We start from the raw sequence: 23140 nt of genomic DNA, 5'->3' as shown, positions 1-23140 counted from the left end.
CACCATCACCCAAATCACCAGCATCACCACCATCAGCATCATCACCATCATCACCACCATCACCACCATCACCACCATCACCACCGTCACCATCACCACCACCACCACCATCACCACCCTCACCACCATCACCATCATCATCACCATCACCACCACCACCACCATCACCACCATCACCACCATCACCACCATCACCACCACCACCACCATCACCCAAATCACCAACATCACCACCATCAGCATCATCACCATCATCACCACCATCACCACCATCACCACCATCACCACCGTCACCATCACCACCACCACCACCATCACCACCATCACCACCGTCACCATCACCACCACCACCACCATCACCAGCATCAGCACCGTCACCATCATCACCATCATCATCACCACCGTCACCATCACCACCACCACCACCATCACCACCATCACCATCACCTCCACCACGACCATCACCACCATCACCACCACCATCACCAGCATCACCACCGTCACCATCATCACCATCATCATCACCATCACCACCATCACCACCATCACCACCATCACCATCACCACCACGACCACCACCACCATAACCACCATCACCATCATCATCACCATCACCACCATCACCACCATCACCACCATCACTATCACCACCATCACCACCATCACCACCGTCACCATCGCCACCACCACCACCATCACCACCATCACCATCACCACCACCACCACCATCACCATCACCATCACGACCACCATCACCACCATCACCACCACCACCAGCACCACGGTTACCACCATCACCACCATCATCACCATCACCACCACCACCACCATCACCACCATCAGCACCACCACCACCATGACCACCACCACCATCACCATCATCATCACCATCACCACCACCACCATCACCACCACCATCACCATCATCACCACGCCCACCATCACCATCACCACCATCACCACCATCACCATCACCACCACCATCACTAGCATCACGACCATCACCATCATCACCATCATCATCACCATCACCACCATCACCACCATCACCATCACCAACATTACCACCATCACCACAATCTCCATCAACATCACTATCACCACCATCACCACCACCATCATCACCACTATCACCACCATCACCATCATCACCAACCCCACCATCACCACCACCACCACCATCACCACCATCACCATCACCACCACCATCACCAGCATCACAACCATCACCATCATCACCATCATCATCACCATCACCACCATCACCACCATCACCATCATCACCACCATCACCAGCATCACCACCCTCACCACCACCACCATCCCCACCATCACCACCATCACCACCATCACCATCACCACCACCACCACCACCACCATAACCACCATCACCACCATCACCACCACCACCACCACCATCACTATCATCATCACCATCACCACCATCACCATATTCATCATGATCAGCACCATTACCACCATCACCACCACCACCATCACCACCATCACCACCATCACCATCACCACCACCATCACTAGCATCACGACCATCACCATCATCACCATCATCATCACCATCACCACCATCACCACCATCACCATCACCACCATTACCACCATCACCACAATCTCCATCAACATCACTATCACCACCATCACCACCACCATCATCACCACTATCACCACCATCACCATCATCACCAACCCCACCATCACCACCACCACCACCATCACCACCATCACCATCACCACCACCATCACCAGCATCACAACCATCACCATCATCACCATCATCATCACCATCACCACCATCACCACCATCACCACCATCACCATCATCACCACCATCACCAGCATCACCACCCTCACCACCACCACCATCCCCACCATCACCACCATCACCACCATCACCATCACCACCACCACCACCATAACCACCATCACCACCATCACCACCACCACCACCACCATCACTATCATCATCACCATCACCACCATCACCATATTCATCATGATCAGCACCATTACCACCATCACCACCACCACCATCACCACCATCACCACCATAACCATCATCATCACCATCACCACCGTCACCACCTTCACCATCACCACCATCACCACCACCACCACCATCACCAAGATCACCACCACCATCATCACCACCATCAACACCATCACCAGCATCATCACCGTCACCACATCACCACCATCACCACCATCACCATCATCATCACCATCACCACCATCACCACCACCATCACCACCATCACCACCATAACCATCATCATCACCATCACCACCATCACCAGCATCACCACCATCAGCAGCATCACTACCATCACCATCACCACCATCACCACCATCACCAGCATCATCACCATCACCAGCACCATCACCATCACCAGCATCACCACAATCACCATCACCACCATCACCACCATCACCACCATCACCACCATCACCACCACCACAACCTTCACCACCACCACCATCACCATCATCATCATCAGCACCACCATCACCACCATCACCGCCATCACCATAATCACGACCCCCAACATGACCATCACCACCACCATCACCACCACCACCACCACCATCACCACCACCACCACCATCAGCAGGATCACTACCATCACCATCATCACCATCACCACCATCACCAGCATCATCACCATCACCAGCACCACCACCATCACCACCATCACCACCATCACCACCATCACCATCACCCCCATCACGACCATTACCACGATCACCACCATCACAACCACCACCATCCCTACCATCACCACCATCACCACCATCACCATCACCACCACCACCACCGTAACCACCATCACCACCATCACCACCATCACCGCCACCACCACCACCACCATCACTATCATCATTACCATCACCACCACCACCACCACCACCACCATCACCATCACCACCACCAGCACCCTCATCACCAACACCACCATCACCACCATCACCACCATCACCAGCATCATCACCATCACCACCACCACCATCATCACCACCACCACCACCATCACCACCATCACCATCACCAGCACCACCACCATCACCATCACCCCCATCACGACCATTACCACCATCACCACCATCACAACCACCACCATCCCTAACATCACCACCATCACCACCATCACCATCACCACCACCAGCACCGTAACCACCATCACCACCATCACCACCATCACCGCCCACACCACCACCACCATCACTATCATCATCACCATCACCACCATCACCATCATCATCACGATCACCACCATTACCACCATCACCACCACCATCACCACCATCACCACCATAACCATCATGATCACCATCACCACCATCACCACCACCACCACCACCATCACCAGCATCACCACTATCAGCAGCATCACTACCATCACCATCACCACCATCACCACCATCACCAGCATCATCACCATCACCAGCACCACCACCATCACCAGCATCACCACCATTACCATCACCACCATCACCACCATTACCACCATCACCACCATCACCACCGCCACCACCTTCACCACCACCACCATCAGCATCATCATCACCTTCACCACCAACACCACCATCACCACCACCACCACCATCACCAGCACCACCATCACTATCATCATCACCATCACCGGCACCACCACCATCACCACCAGCATCATCACCACCATCAACACCATCACCATCATCATCACCATCACCACCATCACCACTATCACCACCACCACCATCACCACCATCACCACAATCACCATCATCATCACCACCACCATCACCACTATTACCACCACCACCATCACCACCATCACCACCATCACCATCTTCACCACCACCACCATCACCATCATCATCACCTTCACCACCACCACCACCATCACCACCACCACCACCATCACTATCACCATCACCATCATCATCACCATCACCACCATCACCACTATCACCACCATCACCATCATCACGACCCCAACCATGACCATCACCATCACCATCACCACCACCACCACCACCATCACCAGCATCACCACCATCACCAGCATCACTACCATCACCATCACCACCATCACCACCATCACCAGCATCATCACCATCAGCAGCACCACCACCATCACCACCACCACCATCACCATCATCATCACCTTCACCACCACCACCACCATCACCACCACCACCACCATCACGACCACCACCATCACTATCATCATCACCATCACCGGCACAACCACCATCACCACCAGCATCATCTCCACCATCAACACCATCACCACCATCACCATCATCATCACCATCACCAACACCATCATCATCACTACCATCACCATCATCATAACCAACACCACCATCACCACCATCACCATCACCGCCATCACCACCCTCACCACCATCACCACCACCACCATCACCATCACCACCAGCATCACCACCATTACCATCACCACCACAACCACCATCAACACCATCACGATCACCACCACAACCACCGCTACCATCACCACAATCACCACCACCTCCATCACGACAATCACAACCATCACCACCATCACCACCACCACCACCACCACCATCACTATCATCATCACCATCACCACCAGCACCATCATCATCATGATCACCACCATTACCACCATCACCATGACCACCATCACCACCATCACCACCATAACCATCATCATCACCATCACGACCATCACCACCATCACCACCACCAACATCACCACCACCACCATCACCGCGATCACCACCACCATCATCACCACCATCAAACCATCACCATCATCATCACCATCCCAACCATCATCACCATCACAAACAACACCATCACCACCATCACCACCGTCACCATCATCATCACCATCACCACTATCACCACCACCACCATCACCACCATCACCATCGTCAAAACCCCCAATATGACCATCACTACCACCATCACCACCACCACCACCACCACCATCACCAGCATCACCACCATCAGCAGCATCACTACCATCACCATCACCATCACCAGCATCACCACCATCACCAGCATCATCACCTTCACCACCACCACCACCATCACACCACCACCACCACCATCATCACCACCACCATCACTATCATCATCACCATCACTGGCACCACCACCATCACCACCAGCATCATCGCCACCATCAACACCATCACCATCATCATCACCATCACCACCATCACCATCATCACCACCTTCACCACCATCATCACCTTCACCACCACCACCACCATCACCACCACCACCACCATCATCACCACCACCATCACTATCATCATCACCATCACCCGCACCACCACCATCACCACCAGCATCATCACCACCATCAACACCATCACCATCATCATCACCATCACCACCATCACCACCATCACCACCACCACCATCACCACCATCACCACAATCACCATCATCATCACCACCATCACCACCATCACCACCATCACAATCACCACCACCATCACCAGCATCACCACCATCACCACCACCACCACCATCACCACCACCACCACCATCACTATCACCATCACCATCATCATCACCATCACCACCATCACCACTATCATCACCACCACCATCACCACCATCACCACCATCACCATCATCACGACCCCAACCATGACCATCACCACCAGCATCACCACCACCACCAGCACCACCATCACCAGCATCACCACCATCACCAGAATCACTACCATCACCATCACCACCATCACCACCATCACCAGCATCATCACCATCAGCACCACAACCACCATCATCACCATCATCATCACCTTCACCACCATCACTACCATCACCACCACCAGCATCACCACCACCACCATCATCACCACCATCACCACCAGCATCATCACCACCATCACCACCATAACCATCATCATCACCATCATCACCATCACCATCACCACCTCCACCATCACCATCACCACCACCATCACCAGCATCACCACCATCACCATCATCACCATCATCATCACCATCACAATCACCACCATCACCACCATCACCACCACCACCATCACCACCATCACCAGCATCACCAACATCAGCATCATCACCGTCATCATCACCATCACCACCATCACCATCACCACCATCACCACCATCACCACCATCACCATCATCATCACCATCACCACCATCACTACCATCACCACCTCCACCATCACCACCATCACCACCATCACCATCATCACCACCCCCACCATCAGCATCACCACCACCATCACCATCATCACCACCACCACCACCATCACCACCATCACCATCACCACTACCACCATCATAACCACCATCCCCACCATCACCACCACCAGCATCACCACCACCACCATCATCACCACCATCACCACCACCATCATCACCACCATCACCACCATAACCATCATCATCACCATCACCACCATCACTACCATAACCACCTCCACCATCACCATCACCACCACCATCACCAGCATCACCACCATCACCATCATCACCATCATCATCACCATCACCACCATCACCACAATCACCACCATCACCACCATCACCACCACCACCACCATCACCACCATCACCAGCATCACCAGCATCAGCATCATCACCGTCATCATCACCATCACCACCATCACCATCACCACCATCACCACCATCACCACCATCAACATCACCACCACCAACACCATCACCACCATCACCACCACCATCACCACCACCACCATCACCACCATCACCACCACCACCACCACCACCATCACCACTATCACCACCACCATCACAACCACCATCACCATCACCATCACCACCACCATCACCACCATCACCAGCATCATCACCATCACCAACATCACCACCATCACCACCACCACCATCATCATCACCATCACCACCAGCACCACCATCACTACCATCACCACCTCCACCATCACCATCACCACCACCATCACCAGCATCACCACCATCACCATCATCACCATCATCATCACCATCACCACCATCACCACAATCACCACCATCACCACCATCACCACCACCACCACCATCACCACCATCACCAGCATCACCAGCATCAGCATAATCACCGTCATCATCACCATCACCACCATCACCATCACCACCATCACCACCATCACCACCATCACCATCATCATCACCATCACCACCACCACCATCACCACCATCACCACCACCACCACCGTCAACTCCAAAACCACCAGTATGATCATCACCATCACCAGCACCACCACCATCACCACCACAACCATCCCCACCATCCCCACCACCTCCACCATCACCACCATCACAACCACCATCATCACCACCATCACCACCATCACCATCACCACCACCACCATCATCATCACCATCACCACCAGCACCACCATCACCACCACCACCATCACCACCATCACCACAATCACCATCATCATCACCATCACCACCCTCACCACTACCACCACCATCACCAGCATCACCACCATCAACATCATCACCATCATCATCACCATCACCACCAGCACCACCATCACCACCACCACCATCACCACCATCACCACCATCACCATCATCACCACCCACACCATCACCACCACCACCACCATCACCAGCATCATCACCATCAACACCACCACCACAATCACCACCACCAGCACCATCACCACCATCACCATCATCATCAGCATCACCACCATCACCACCATCACCACCTCCACCATCAACACCATCACCTCCATCACCATCATCACCACCCCCACCATCACCATCACCACCACAATCACCACCATCACCGTCACCACCCCCATCACCAGCATCACCACCATCACCATCATCACCACCATCATCACCATCATGACCATCACCACCATCACCATCACCACCATCACCATCACCACCACCATCACCAGCATCACCAAAATCACCACCATCACCAGCATCACCACCATCACCATCATCACCATCATCACCACCATCACCACCATCACCACCACCACCACCATCACCACCATCACCAGCATCACCAGGATCAGCATCATCACCATCATCATCACCATCACCACCATCACCATCACCACCATCACCACCATCATCACCATCACCATCACCACCACCAACACCATCACCACCATCACCACCACCGTCACCACCACCACCAACACCACCATCACCACCGTCACCATCACCACCCTCACCACCATCACCAACTTTACCACCATCACCACCATCAGCACCACCACCACCATGACCACCACCACCATCATCATCATCATCACCACCACCACCATCACCACCATCACCAGCACCACCACCATCACCACCATTACCAGCATCACCAGCATCAGCATCATCACAATCATCATCACCATCACAGCCATCACCATCACCACCATCACCACCATCACCACCATCACCATCACCACCATCAACACCATCACCACCACCAGCACCACCACCACCATCACCACCATCACCATCACCACCACCACCACCATCACCACTACCACCACCACCACCATCACCATCACAATCACCACCACCATCACCACCATCACCACCATCAACAGCATCATCACCATCACCACCATCACAGCATCACCACCACCACCATCAACACCACCATAAGCACGACCACCACCATCACCACCCTCACCACCATCACCATCATCATCACCATCACCACCACCACCACCATCACCACCATCACCACCATCACCACCATCACCACCACCACCACCATCACCCAAATCACCAGCATCACCACCATCAGCATCATCACCATCATCACCACCATCACCACCATCACCACCATCACCACCGTCACCATCACCACCACCACCACCATCACCACCCTCACCACCATCACCATCATCATCACCATCACCACCACCACCACCATCACCACCATCACCACCATCACCACCATCACCACCACCACCACCATCACCCAAATCACCAGCATCACCACCATCAGCATCATCACCATCATCACCACCATCACCACCATCACCACCATCACCACCGTCACCATCACCACCACCACCACCATCACCACCATCACCACCGTCACCATCACCACCACCACCACCATCACCAGCATCAGCACCGTCACCATCATCACCATCATCATCACCACCGTCACCATCACCACCACCACCACCATCACCACCATCACCATCACCTCCACCACGACCATCACCACCATCACCACCACCATCACCAGCATCACCACCGTCACCATCATCACCATCATCATCACCATCACCACCATCACCACCATCACCACCATCACCATCACCACCACGACCACCACCACCATAACCACCATCACCATCATCATCACCATCACCACCATCACCACCATCACCACCATCACTATCACCACCATCACCACCATCACCACCGTCACCATCGCCACCACCACCACCATCACCACCATCACCATCACCACCACCACCACCATCACCATCACCATCACGACCACCATCACCACCATCACCACCACCACCAGCACCACGGTTACCACCATCACCACCATCATCACCATCACCACCACCACCACCATCACCACCATCAGCACCACCACCACATGACCACCACCACCATCACCATCATCATCACCATCACCACCACCACCATCACCACCACCATCACCATCATCACCACGCCCACCATCACCATCACCACCATCACCACCATCACCATCACCACCACCATCACTAGCATCACGACCATCACCATCATCACCATCATCATCACCATCACCACCATCACCACCATCACCATCACCACCATTACCACCATCACCACAATCTCCATCAACATCACTATCACCACCATCACCACCACCATCATCACCACTATCACCACCATCACCATCATCACCAACCCCACCATCACCACCACCACCACCATCACCACCATCACCATCACCACCACCATCACCAGCATCACAACCATCACCATCATCACCATCATCATCACCATCACCACCATCACCACCATCACCACCATCACCATCATCACCACCATCACCAGCATCACCACCCTCACCACCACCACCATCCCCACCATCACCACCATCACCACCATCACCATCACCACCACCACCCACCACCATAACCACCATCACCACCATCACCACCACCACCACCACCATCACTATCATCATCACCATCACCACCATCACCATATTCATCATGATCAGCACCATTACCACCATCACCACCACCATCACTAGCATCACGACCATCACCATCATCACCATCATCATCACCATCACCACCATCACCACCATCACCATCACCACCATTACCACCATCACCACAATCTCCATCAACATCACTATCACCACCATCACCACCACCATCATCACCACTATCACCACCATCACCATCATCACCAACCCCACCATCACCACCACCACCACCATCACCACCATCACCATCACCACCACCCTCACCAGCATCACAACCATCACCATCATCACCATCATCATCACCATCACCACCATCACCACCATCACCACCATCACCATCATCACCACCATCACCAGCATCACCACCCTCACCACCACCACCATCCCCACCATCACCACCATCACCACCATCACCATCACCACCACCACCACCATAACCACCATCACCACCATCACCACCACCACCACCACCATCACTATCATCATCACCATCACCACCATCACCATATTCATCATGATCAGCACCATTACCACCATCACCACCACCACCATCACCACCATCACCACCATAACCATCATCATCACCATCACCACCGTCACCACCTTCACCATCACCACCATCACCACCACCACCACCATCACCAAGATCACCACCACCATCATCACCACCATCAACACCATCACCAGCATCATCACCGTCACCACATCACCACCATCACCACCATCACCATCATCATCACCATCACCACCATCACCACCACCATCACCACCATCACCACCATAACCATCATCATCACCATCACCACCATCACCAGCATCACCACCATCAGCAGCATCACTACCATCACCATCACCACCATCACCACCATCACCAGCATCATCACCATCACCAGCACCATCACCATCACCAGCATCACCACAATCACCATCACCACCATCACCACCATTACCACCATCACCACCATCACCACCACCACAACCTTCACCACCACCACCATCACCACCACCATCACCACCACCACCACCACCATCACCACCACCACCACCATCAGCAGGATCACTACCATCACCATCATCACCATCACCACCATCACCAGCATCATCACCATCACCAGCACCACCACCATCACCACCATCACCACCATCACCACCATCACCATCACCCCCATCACGACCATTACCACGATCACCACCATCACAACCACCACCATCCCTACCATCACCACCATCACCACCATCACCATCACCACCACCACCACCGTAACCACCATCACCACCATCACCACCATCACCGCCACCACCACCACCACCATCACTATCATCATTACCATCACCACCACCACCACCACCACCACCATCACCATCACCACCACCAGCACCCTCATCACCAACACCACCATCACCACCATCACCACCATCACCAGCATCATCACCATCACCACCACCACCATCATCACCACCACCACCACCATCACCACCATCACCATCACCAGCACCACCACCATCACCATCACCCCCATCACGACCATTACCACCATCACCACCATCACAACCACCACCATCCCTAACATCACCACCATCACCACCATCACCATCACCACCACCAGCACCGTAACCACCATCACCACCATCACCACCATCACCGCCCACACCACCACCACCATCACTATCATCATCACCATCACCACCATCACCATCATCATCACGATCACCACCATTACCACCATCACCACCACCATCACCACCATCACCACCATAACCATCATGATCACCATCACCACCATCACCACCACCACCACCACCATCACCAGCATCACCACTATCAGCAGCATCACTACCATCACCATCACCACCATCACCACCATCACCAGCATCATCACCATCACCAGCACCACCACCATCACCAGCATCACCACCATTACCATCACCACCATCACCACCATTACCACCATCACCACCATCACCACCGCCACCACCTTCACCACCACCACCATCAGCATCATCATCACCTTCACCACCAACACCACCATCACCACCACCACCACCATCACCAGCACCACCATCACTATCATCATCACCATCACCGGCACCACCACCATCACCACCAGCATCATCACCACCATCAACACCATCACCATCATCATCACCATCACCACCATCACCACTATCACCACCACCACCATCACCACCATCACCACAATCACCATCATCATCACCACCACCATCACCACTATTACCACCACCACCATCACCACCATCACCACCATCACCATCTTCACCACCACCACCATCACCATCATCATCACCTTCACCACCACCACCACCATCACCACCACCACCACCATCACTATCACCATCACCATCATCATCACCATCACCACCATCACCACTATCACCACCATCACCATCATCACGACCCCAACCATGACCATCACCATCACCATCACCACCACCACCACCACCATCACCAGCATCACCACCATCACCAGCATCACTACCATCACCATCACCACCATCACCACCATCACCAGCATCATCACCATCAGCAGCACCACCACCATCACCACCACCACCATCACCATCATCATCACCTTCACCACCACCACCACCATCACCACCACCACCACCATCACGACCACCACCATCACTATCATCATCACCATCACCGGCACAACCACCATCACCACCAGCATCATCTCCACCATCAACACCATCACCACCATCACCATCATCATCACCATCACCAACACCATCATCATCACTACCATCACCATCATCATAACCAACACCACCATCACCACCATCACCATCACCGCCATCACCACCCTCACCACCATCACCACCACCACCATCACCATCACCACCAGCATCACCACCATTACCATCACCACCACAACCACCATCAACACCATCACGATCACCACCACAACCACCGCTACCATCACCACAATCACCACCACCTCCATCACGACAATCACAACCATCACCACCATCACCACCACCACCACCACCACCATCACTATCATCATCACCATCACCACCAGCACCATCATCATCATGATCACCACCATTACCACCATCACCATGACCACCATCACCACCATCACCACCATAACCATCATCATCACCATCACGACCATCACCACCATCACCACCACCAACATCACCACCACCACCATCACCGCGATCACCACCACCATCATCACCACCATCAAACCATCACCATCATCATCACCATCCCAACCATCATCACCATCACAAACAACACCATCACCACCATCACCACCGTCACCATCATCATCACCATCACCACTATCACCACCACCACCATCACCACCATCACCATCGTCAAAACCCCCAATATGACCATCACTACCACCATCACCACCACCACCACCACCACCATCACCAGCATCACCACCATCAGCAGCATCACTACCATCACCATCACCATCACCAGCATCACCACCATCACCAGCATCATCACCTTCACCACCACCACCACCATCACACCACCACCACCACCATCATCACCACCACCATCACTATCATCATCACCATCACTGGCACCACCACCATCACCACCAGCATCATCGCCACCATCAACACCATCACCATCATCATCACCATCACCACCATCACCATCATCACCACCTTCACCACCATCATCACCTTCACCACCACCACCACCATCACCACCACCACCACCATCATCACCACCACCATCACTATCATCATCACCATCACCCGCACCACCACCATCACCACCAGCATCATCACCACCATCAACACCATCACCATCATCATCACCATCACCACCATCACCACCATCACCACCACCACCATCACCACCATCACCACAATCACCATCATCATCACCACCATCACCACCATCACCACCTTCACCACCACCCCCATCACCATCATCATCACCTTCACCACCACCACCACCATCACCACCACCACCACCATCACTATCACCATCACCATCATCATCACCATCACCACCATCACCACTATCATCACCACCACCATCACCACCATCACCACCATCACCATCATCACGACCCCAACCATGACCATCACCACCAGCATCACCACCACCACCAGCACCACCATCACCAGCATCACCACCATCACCAGAATCACTACCATCACCATCACCACCATCACCACCATCACCAGCATCATCACCATCAGCACCACCACCACCATCATCACCATCATCATCACCTTCACCACCATCACTACCATCACCACCACCAGCATCACCACCACCACCATCATCACCACCATCACCACCAGCATCATCACCACCATCACCACCATAACCATCATCATCACCATCATCACCATCACCATCACCACCTCCACCATCACCATCACCACCACCATCACCAGCATCACCACCATCACCATCATCACCATCATCATCACCATCACCACAATCACCACCATCACCACCATCACCACCACCACCATCACCACCATCACCAGCATCACCAACATCAGCATCATCACCGTCATCATCACCATCACCACCATCACCATCACCACCATCACCACCATCACCAACATCACCATCATCATCACCATCACCACCATCACTACCATCACCACCTCCACCATCACCACCATCACCACCATCACCATCATCACCACCCCCACCATCAGCATCACCACCACCATCACCATCATCACCACCACCACCACCATCACCACCATCACCATCACCACTACCACCATCATAACCACCATCCCCACCATCACCACCACCAGCATCACCACCACCACCATCATCACCACCATCACCACCACCATCATCACCACCATCACCACCATAACCATCATCATCACCATCACCACCATCACTACCATAACCACCTCCACCATCACCATCACCACCACCATCACCAGCATCACCACCATCACCATCATCACCATCATCATCACCATCACCACCATCACCACAATCACCACCATCACCACCATCACCACCACCACCACCATCACCACCATCACCAGCATCACCAGCATCAGCATCATCACCGTCATCATCACCATCACCACCATCACCATCACCACCATCACCACCATCACCACCATCAACATCACCACCACCAACACCATCACCACCATCACCACCACCATCACCACCACCACCATCACCACCATCACCACCACCACCACCACCACCATCACCACTATCACCACCACCATCACAACCACCATCACCATCACCATCACCACCACCATCACCACCATCACCAGCATCATCACCATCACCAACATCACCACCATCACCACCACCACCATCATCATCACCATCACCACCAGCACCACCATCACTACCATCACCACCTCCACCATCACCATCACCACCACCATCACCAGCATCACCACCATCACCATCATCACCATCATCATCACCATCACCACCATCACCACAATCACCACCATCACCACCATCACCACCACCACCACCATCACCACCATCACCAGCATCACCAGCATCAGCATAATCACCGTCATCATCACCATCTCCACCATCACCATCACCACCATCACCACCATCACCACCATCACCATCATCATCACCATCACCACCACCACCATCACCACCATCACCACCACCACCACCGTCAACTCCAAAACCACCAGTATGATCATCACCATCACCAGCACCACCACCATCACCACCACAACCATCCCCACCATCCCCACCACCTCCACCATCACCACCATCACAACCACCATCATCACCACCATCACCACCATCACCATCACCACCACCACCATCATCATCACCATCACCACCAGCACCACCATCACCACCACCACCATCACCACCATCACCACAATCACCATCATCATCACCATCACCACCCTCACCACTACCACCACCATCACCAGCATCACCACCATCAACATCATCACCATCATCATCACCATCACCACCAGCACCACCATCACCACCACCACCATCACCACCATCACCACCATCACCATCATCACCACCCACACCATCACCACCACCACCACCATCACCAGCATCATCACCATCAACACCACCACCACAATCACCACCACCAGCACCATCACCACCATCACCATCATCATCAGCATCACCACCATCACCACCATCACCACCTCCACCATCAACACCATCACCTCCATCACCATCATCACCACCCCCACCATCACCATCACCACCACAATCACCACCATCACCGTCACCACCCCCATCACCAGCATCACCACCATCACCATCATCACCACCATCATCACCATCATGACCATCACCACCATCACCATCACCACCATCACCATCACCACCACCATCACCAGCATCACCAAAATCACCACCATCACCAGCATCACCACCATCACCATCATCACCATCATCACCACCATCACCACCATCACCACCACCACCACCATCACCACCATCACCAGCATCACCAGGATCAGCATCATCACCATCATCATCACCATCACCACCATCACCATCACCACCATCACCACCATCATCACCATCACCATCACCACCACCAACACCATCACCACCATCACCACCACCGTCACCACCACCACCAACACCACCATCACCACCGTCACCATCACCACCCTCACCACCATCACCAACTTTACCACCATCACCACCATCAGCACCACCACCACCATGACCACCACCACCATCATCATCATCATCACCACCACCACCATCACCACCATCACCAGCACCACCACCATCACCACCATTACCAGCATCACCAGCATCAGCATCATCACAATCATCATCACCATCACAGCCATCACCATCACCACCATCACCACCATCACCACCATCACCATCACCACCATCAACACCATCACCACCACCAGCACCACCACCACCATCACCACCATCACCATCACCACCACCACCACCATCACCACTACCACCACCACCACCATCACCATCACAATCACCACCACCATCACCACCATCACCACCATCAACAGCATCATCACCATCACCACCATCACAGCATCACCACCACCACCATCAACACCACCATAAGCACGACCACCACCATCACCACCCTCACCACCATCACCATCATCATCACCATCACCACCACCACCACCATCACCACCATCACCACCATCACCACCATCACCACCACCACCACCATCACCCAAATCACCAGCATCACCACCATCAGCATCATCACCATCATCACCACCATCACCACCATCACCACCATCACCACCGTCACCATCACCACCACAACCACCATCACCAGCATCAGCACCGTCACCATCATCACCATCATCATCACCACCACCACCATCACCACCATCACCATCACCTCCACCACGACCATCACCACCATCACCACCACCATCACCACCATCACCACCATCACCACCATCACCACCGTCACCATCACCACCACCACCACCATCACCACCATCACCATCACCTCCACCACGACCATCACCACCATCACCACCACCATCACCAGCATCACCACCGTCACCATCATCACCATCATCATCACCATCACCACCATCACCACCATCACCACCATCACCATCACCACCACGACCACCACCACCATAACCACCATCACCATCATCATCACCATCACCACCATCACCACCATCACCACCATCACTATCACCACCATCACCACCATCACCACCGTCACCATCGCCACCACCACCACCATCACCACCATCACCATCACCACCACCACCACCATCACCATCACCATCACGACCACCATCACCACCATCACCACCACCACCAGCACCACGGTTACCACCATCACCACCATCATCACCATCACCACCACCACCACCATCACCACCATCAGCACCACCACCACCATGACCACCACCACCATCACCATCATCATCACCATCACCACCACCACCATCACCACCACCATCACCATCATCACCACGCCCACCATCACCATCACCACCATCACCACCATCACCATCACCACCACCATCACTAGCATCACGACCATCACCATCATCACCATCATCATCACCATCACCACCATCACCACCATCACCATCACCACCATTACCACCATCACCACAATCTCCATCAACATCACTATCACCACCGTCACCACCACCATCATCACCACTATCACCACCATCACCATCATCACCAACCCCACCATCACCACCACCACCACCATCACCACCATCACCATCACCACCACCATCACCAGCATCACAACCATCACCATCATCACCATCATCATCACCATCACCACCATCACCACCATCACCACCATCACCATCATCACCACCATCACCAGCATCACCACCCTCACCACCACCACCATCCCCACCATCACCACCATCACCACCATCACCATCACCACCACCACCACCACCACCATAACCACCATCACCACCATCACCACCACCACCACCACCATCCCCACCATCACCACCATCACCACCATCACCATCACCACCACCACCACCATAACCACCATCACCACCATCACCACCACCACCACCACCATCACTATCATCATCACCATCACCACCATCACCATATTCATCATGATCAGCACCATTACCACCATCACCACCACCACCATCACCACCATCACCACCATCACCATCACCACCACCATCACTAGCATCACGACCATCACCATCATCACCATCATCATCACCATCACCACCATCACCACCATCACCATCACCACCATTACCACCATCACCACAATCTCCATCAACATCACTATCACCACCATCACCACCACCATCATCACCACTATCACCACCATCACCATCATCACCAACCCCACCATCACCACCACCACCACCATCACCACCATCACCATCACCACCACCATCACCAGCATCACAACCATCACCATCATCACCATCATCATCACCATCACCACCATCACCACCATCACCACCATCACCATCATCACCACCATCACCAGCATCACCACCCTCACCACCACCACCATCCCCACCATCACCACCATCACCACCATCACCATCACCACCACCACCACCATAACCACCATCACCACCATCACCACCACCACCACCACCATCACTATCATCATCACCATCACCACCATCACCATATTCATCATGATCAGCACCATTACCACCATCACCACCACCACCATCACCACCATCACCACCATAACCATCATCATCACCATCACCACCGTCACCACCTTCACCATCACCACCATCACCACCACCACCACCATCACCAAGATCACCACCACCATCATCACCACCATCAACACCATCACCAGCATCATCACCGTCACCACATCACCACCATCACCAGCATCACCACCATCAGCAGCATCACTACCATCACCATCACCAGCATCACCACCATCACCAGCATCATCACCATCACCAGCACCATCACCATCACCAGCATCACCACAATCACCATCACCACCATCACCACCATTACCACCATCACCACCATCACCACCACCACAACCTTCACCACCACCACCACCACCATCACCACCACCACCACCATCAGCAGGATCACTACCATCACCATCATCACCATCACCACCATCACCAGCATCATCACCATCACCAGCACCACCACCATCACCACCATCACCACCATCACCACCATCACCATCACCCCCATCACGACCATTACCACGATCACCACCATCACAACCACCACCATCCCTACCATCACCACCATCACCACCATCACCATCACCACCACCACCACCGTAACCACCATCACCACCATCACCACCATCACCGCCACCACCACCACCACCATCACTATCATCATTACCATCACCACCACCACCACCACCACCACCATCACCATCACCACCACCAGCACCCTCATCACCAACACCACCATCACCACCATCACCACCATCACCAGCATCATCACCATCACCACCACCACCATCATCACCACCACCACCACCATCACCACCATCACCATCACCAGCACCACCACCATCACCATCACCCCCATCACGACCATTACCACCATCACCACCATCACAACCACCACCATCCCTAACATCACCACCATCACCACCATCACCATCACCACTACCAGCACCGTAACCACCATCACCACCATCACCACCATCACCGCCCACACCACCACCACCATCACTATCATCATCACCATCACCACCATCACCATCATCATCACGATCACCACCATTACCACCATCACCACCACCATCACCACCATCACCACCATAACCATCATGATCACCATCACCACTATCACCACCACCACCACCACCACCATCACCAGCATCACCACTATCAGCAGCATCACTACCATCACCATCACCACCATCACCACCATCACCAGCATCATCACCATCACCAGCACCACCACCATCACCAGCATCACCACCATTACCATCACCACCATCACCACCATTACCACCATCACCACCATCACCACCGCCACCACCTTCACCGCCACCACCATCAGCATCATCATCACCTTCACCACCAACACCACCATCACCACCACCACCACCATCACCAGCACCACCATCACTATCATCACCACCATCACCGGCACCACCACCATCACCACCAGCATCATCACCACCATCACCACCATCACCATCATCATCACCATCACCACCATCACCACCATCACCACCACCACCATCACCACCATCACCACAATCACCATCATCATCACCACCACCATCACCACTATTACCACCACCACCATCACCACCATCACCACCATCACCATCTTCACCACCACCACCATCACCATCATCATCACCTTCACCACCACCACCACCATCACCACCACCACCACCATCACTATCACCATCACCATCATCATCACCATCACCACCATCACCACTATCACCACCATCACCATCATCACGACCCCAACCATGACCATCACCATCACCATCACCACCACCACCACCACCATCACCAGCATCACCACCATCACCAGCATCACTACCATCACCATCACCACCATCACCACCATCACCAGCATCATCACCATCACCAGCACCACCACCATCACCAGCATCACCACCATTACCATCACCACCATCACCACCATTACCACCATCACCACCATCACCACCGCCACCACCTTCACCGCCACCACCATCAGCATCATCATCACCTTCACCACCAACACCACCATCACCACCACCACCACCATCACCAGCACCACCATCACTATCATCACCACCATCACCGGCACCACCACCATCACCACCAGCATCATCACCACCATCACCACCATCACCATCATCATCACCATCACCACCATCACCACCATCACCACCACCACCATCACCACCATCACCACAATCACCATCATCATCACCACCACCATCACCACTATTACCACCACCACCATCACCACCATCACCACCATCACCATCTTCACCACCACCACCATCACCATCATCATCACCTTCACCACCACCACCACCATCACCACCACCACCACCATCACTATCACCATCACCATCATCATCACCATCACCACCATCACCACTATCACCACCATCACCATCATCACGACCCCAACCATGACCATCACCATCACCATCACCACCACCACCACCACCATCACCAGCATCACCACCATCACCAGCATCACTACCATCACCATCACCACCATCACCACCATCACCAGCATCATCACCATCAGCAGCACCACCACCATCACCACCACCACCATCACCATCATCATCACCTTCACCACCACCACCACCATCACCACCACCACCACCATCACGACCACCACCATCACTATCATCATCACCATCACCGGCACAACCACCATCACCACCAGCATCATCTCCACCATCAACACCATCACCACCATCACCATCATCATCACCATCACCAACACCATCATCATCACTACCATCACCATCATCATAACCAACACCACCATCACCACCATCACCATCACCGCCATCACCACCCTCACCACCATCACCACCACCACCATCACCATCACCACCAGCATCACCACCATTACCATCACCACCACAACCACCATCAACACCATCACGATCACCACCACAACCACCGCTACCATCACCACAATCACCACCACCTCCATCACGACAATCACAACCATCACCACCATCACCACCACCACCACCACCACCATCACTATCATCATCACCATCACCACCAGCACCATCATCATCATGATCACCACCATTACCACCATCACCATGACCACCATCACCACCATCACCACCATAACCATCATCATCACCATCACGACCATCACCACCATCACCACCACCAACATCACCACCACCACCATCACCGCGATCACCACCACCATCATCACCACCATCAAACCATCACCATCATCATCACCATCCCAACCATCATCACCATCACAAACAACACCATCACCACCATCACCACCGTCACCATCATCATCACCATCACCACTATCACCACCACCACCATCACCACCATCACCATCGTCAAAACCCCCAATATGACCATCACTACCACCATCACCACCACCACCACCACCACCATCACCAGCATCACCACCATCAGCAGCATCACTACCATCACCATCACCATCACCAGCATCACCACCATCACCAGCATCATCACCTTCACCACCACCACCACCATCACACCACCACCACCACCATCATCACCACCACCATCACTATCATCATCACCATCACTGGCACCACCACCATCACCACCAGCATCATCGCCACCATCAACACCATCACCATCATCATCACCATCACCACCACCATCATCACCACCTTCACCACCATCATCACCTTCACCACCACCACCACCATCACCACCACCACCACCATCATCACCACCACCATCACTATCATCATCACCATCACCCGCACCACCACCATCACCACCAGCAT

The 23140-nt window shown here is 53.6% G+C and overlaps 4 pseudogenes; all 4 read left to right on the top strand.

Moving 5' to 3' along the window:
• The first annotated feature begins 263 nt into the window (after nucleotides 1-263).
• Nucleotides 264-9094, top strand: LOC134471465 (basic proline-rich protein-like; annotated as a pseudogene).
• Nucleotides 9095-10576: 1482 nt separating this feature from the next.
• On the top strand, nucleotides 10577-11865 carry LOC134471533 (uncharacterized; annotated as a pseudogene).
• A 2029-nt stretch (nucleotides 11866-13894) lies between these two features.
• On the top strand, nucleotides 13895-17733 carry LOC134471532 (basic proline-rich protein-like; annotated as a pseudogene).
• Nucleotides 17734-18384: 651 nt separating this feature from the next.
• Nucleotides 18385-20321, top strand: LOC134471464 (uncharacterized; annotated as a pseudogene).
• Nucleotides 20322-23140: the final 2819 nt, after the last annotated feature.

This window comes from Cavia porcellus, unplaced genomic scaffold, assembly GCF_034190915.1.
Source record: "Cavia porcellus strain 051 isolate PalLab524CR breed Dunkin Hartley unplaced genomic scaffold, mCavPor4.1 scaffold_18, whole genome shotgun sequence".
Taxonomy (NCBI): Eukaryota; Metazoa; Chordata; class Mammalia; order Rodentia; family Caviidae; genus Cavia; species Cavia porcellus.
This window is presented reverse-complemented; position numbering and strand designations above follow the sequence as displayed.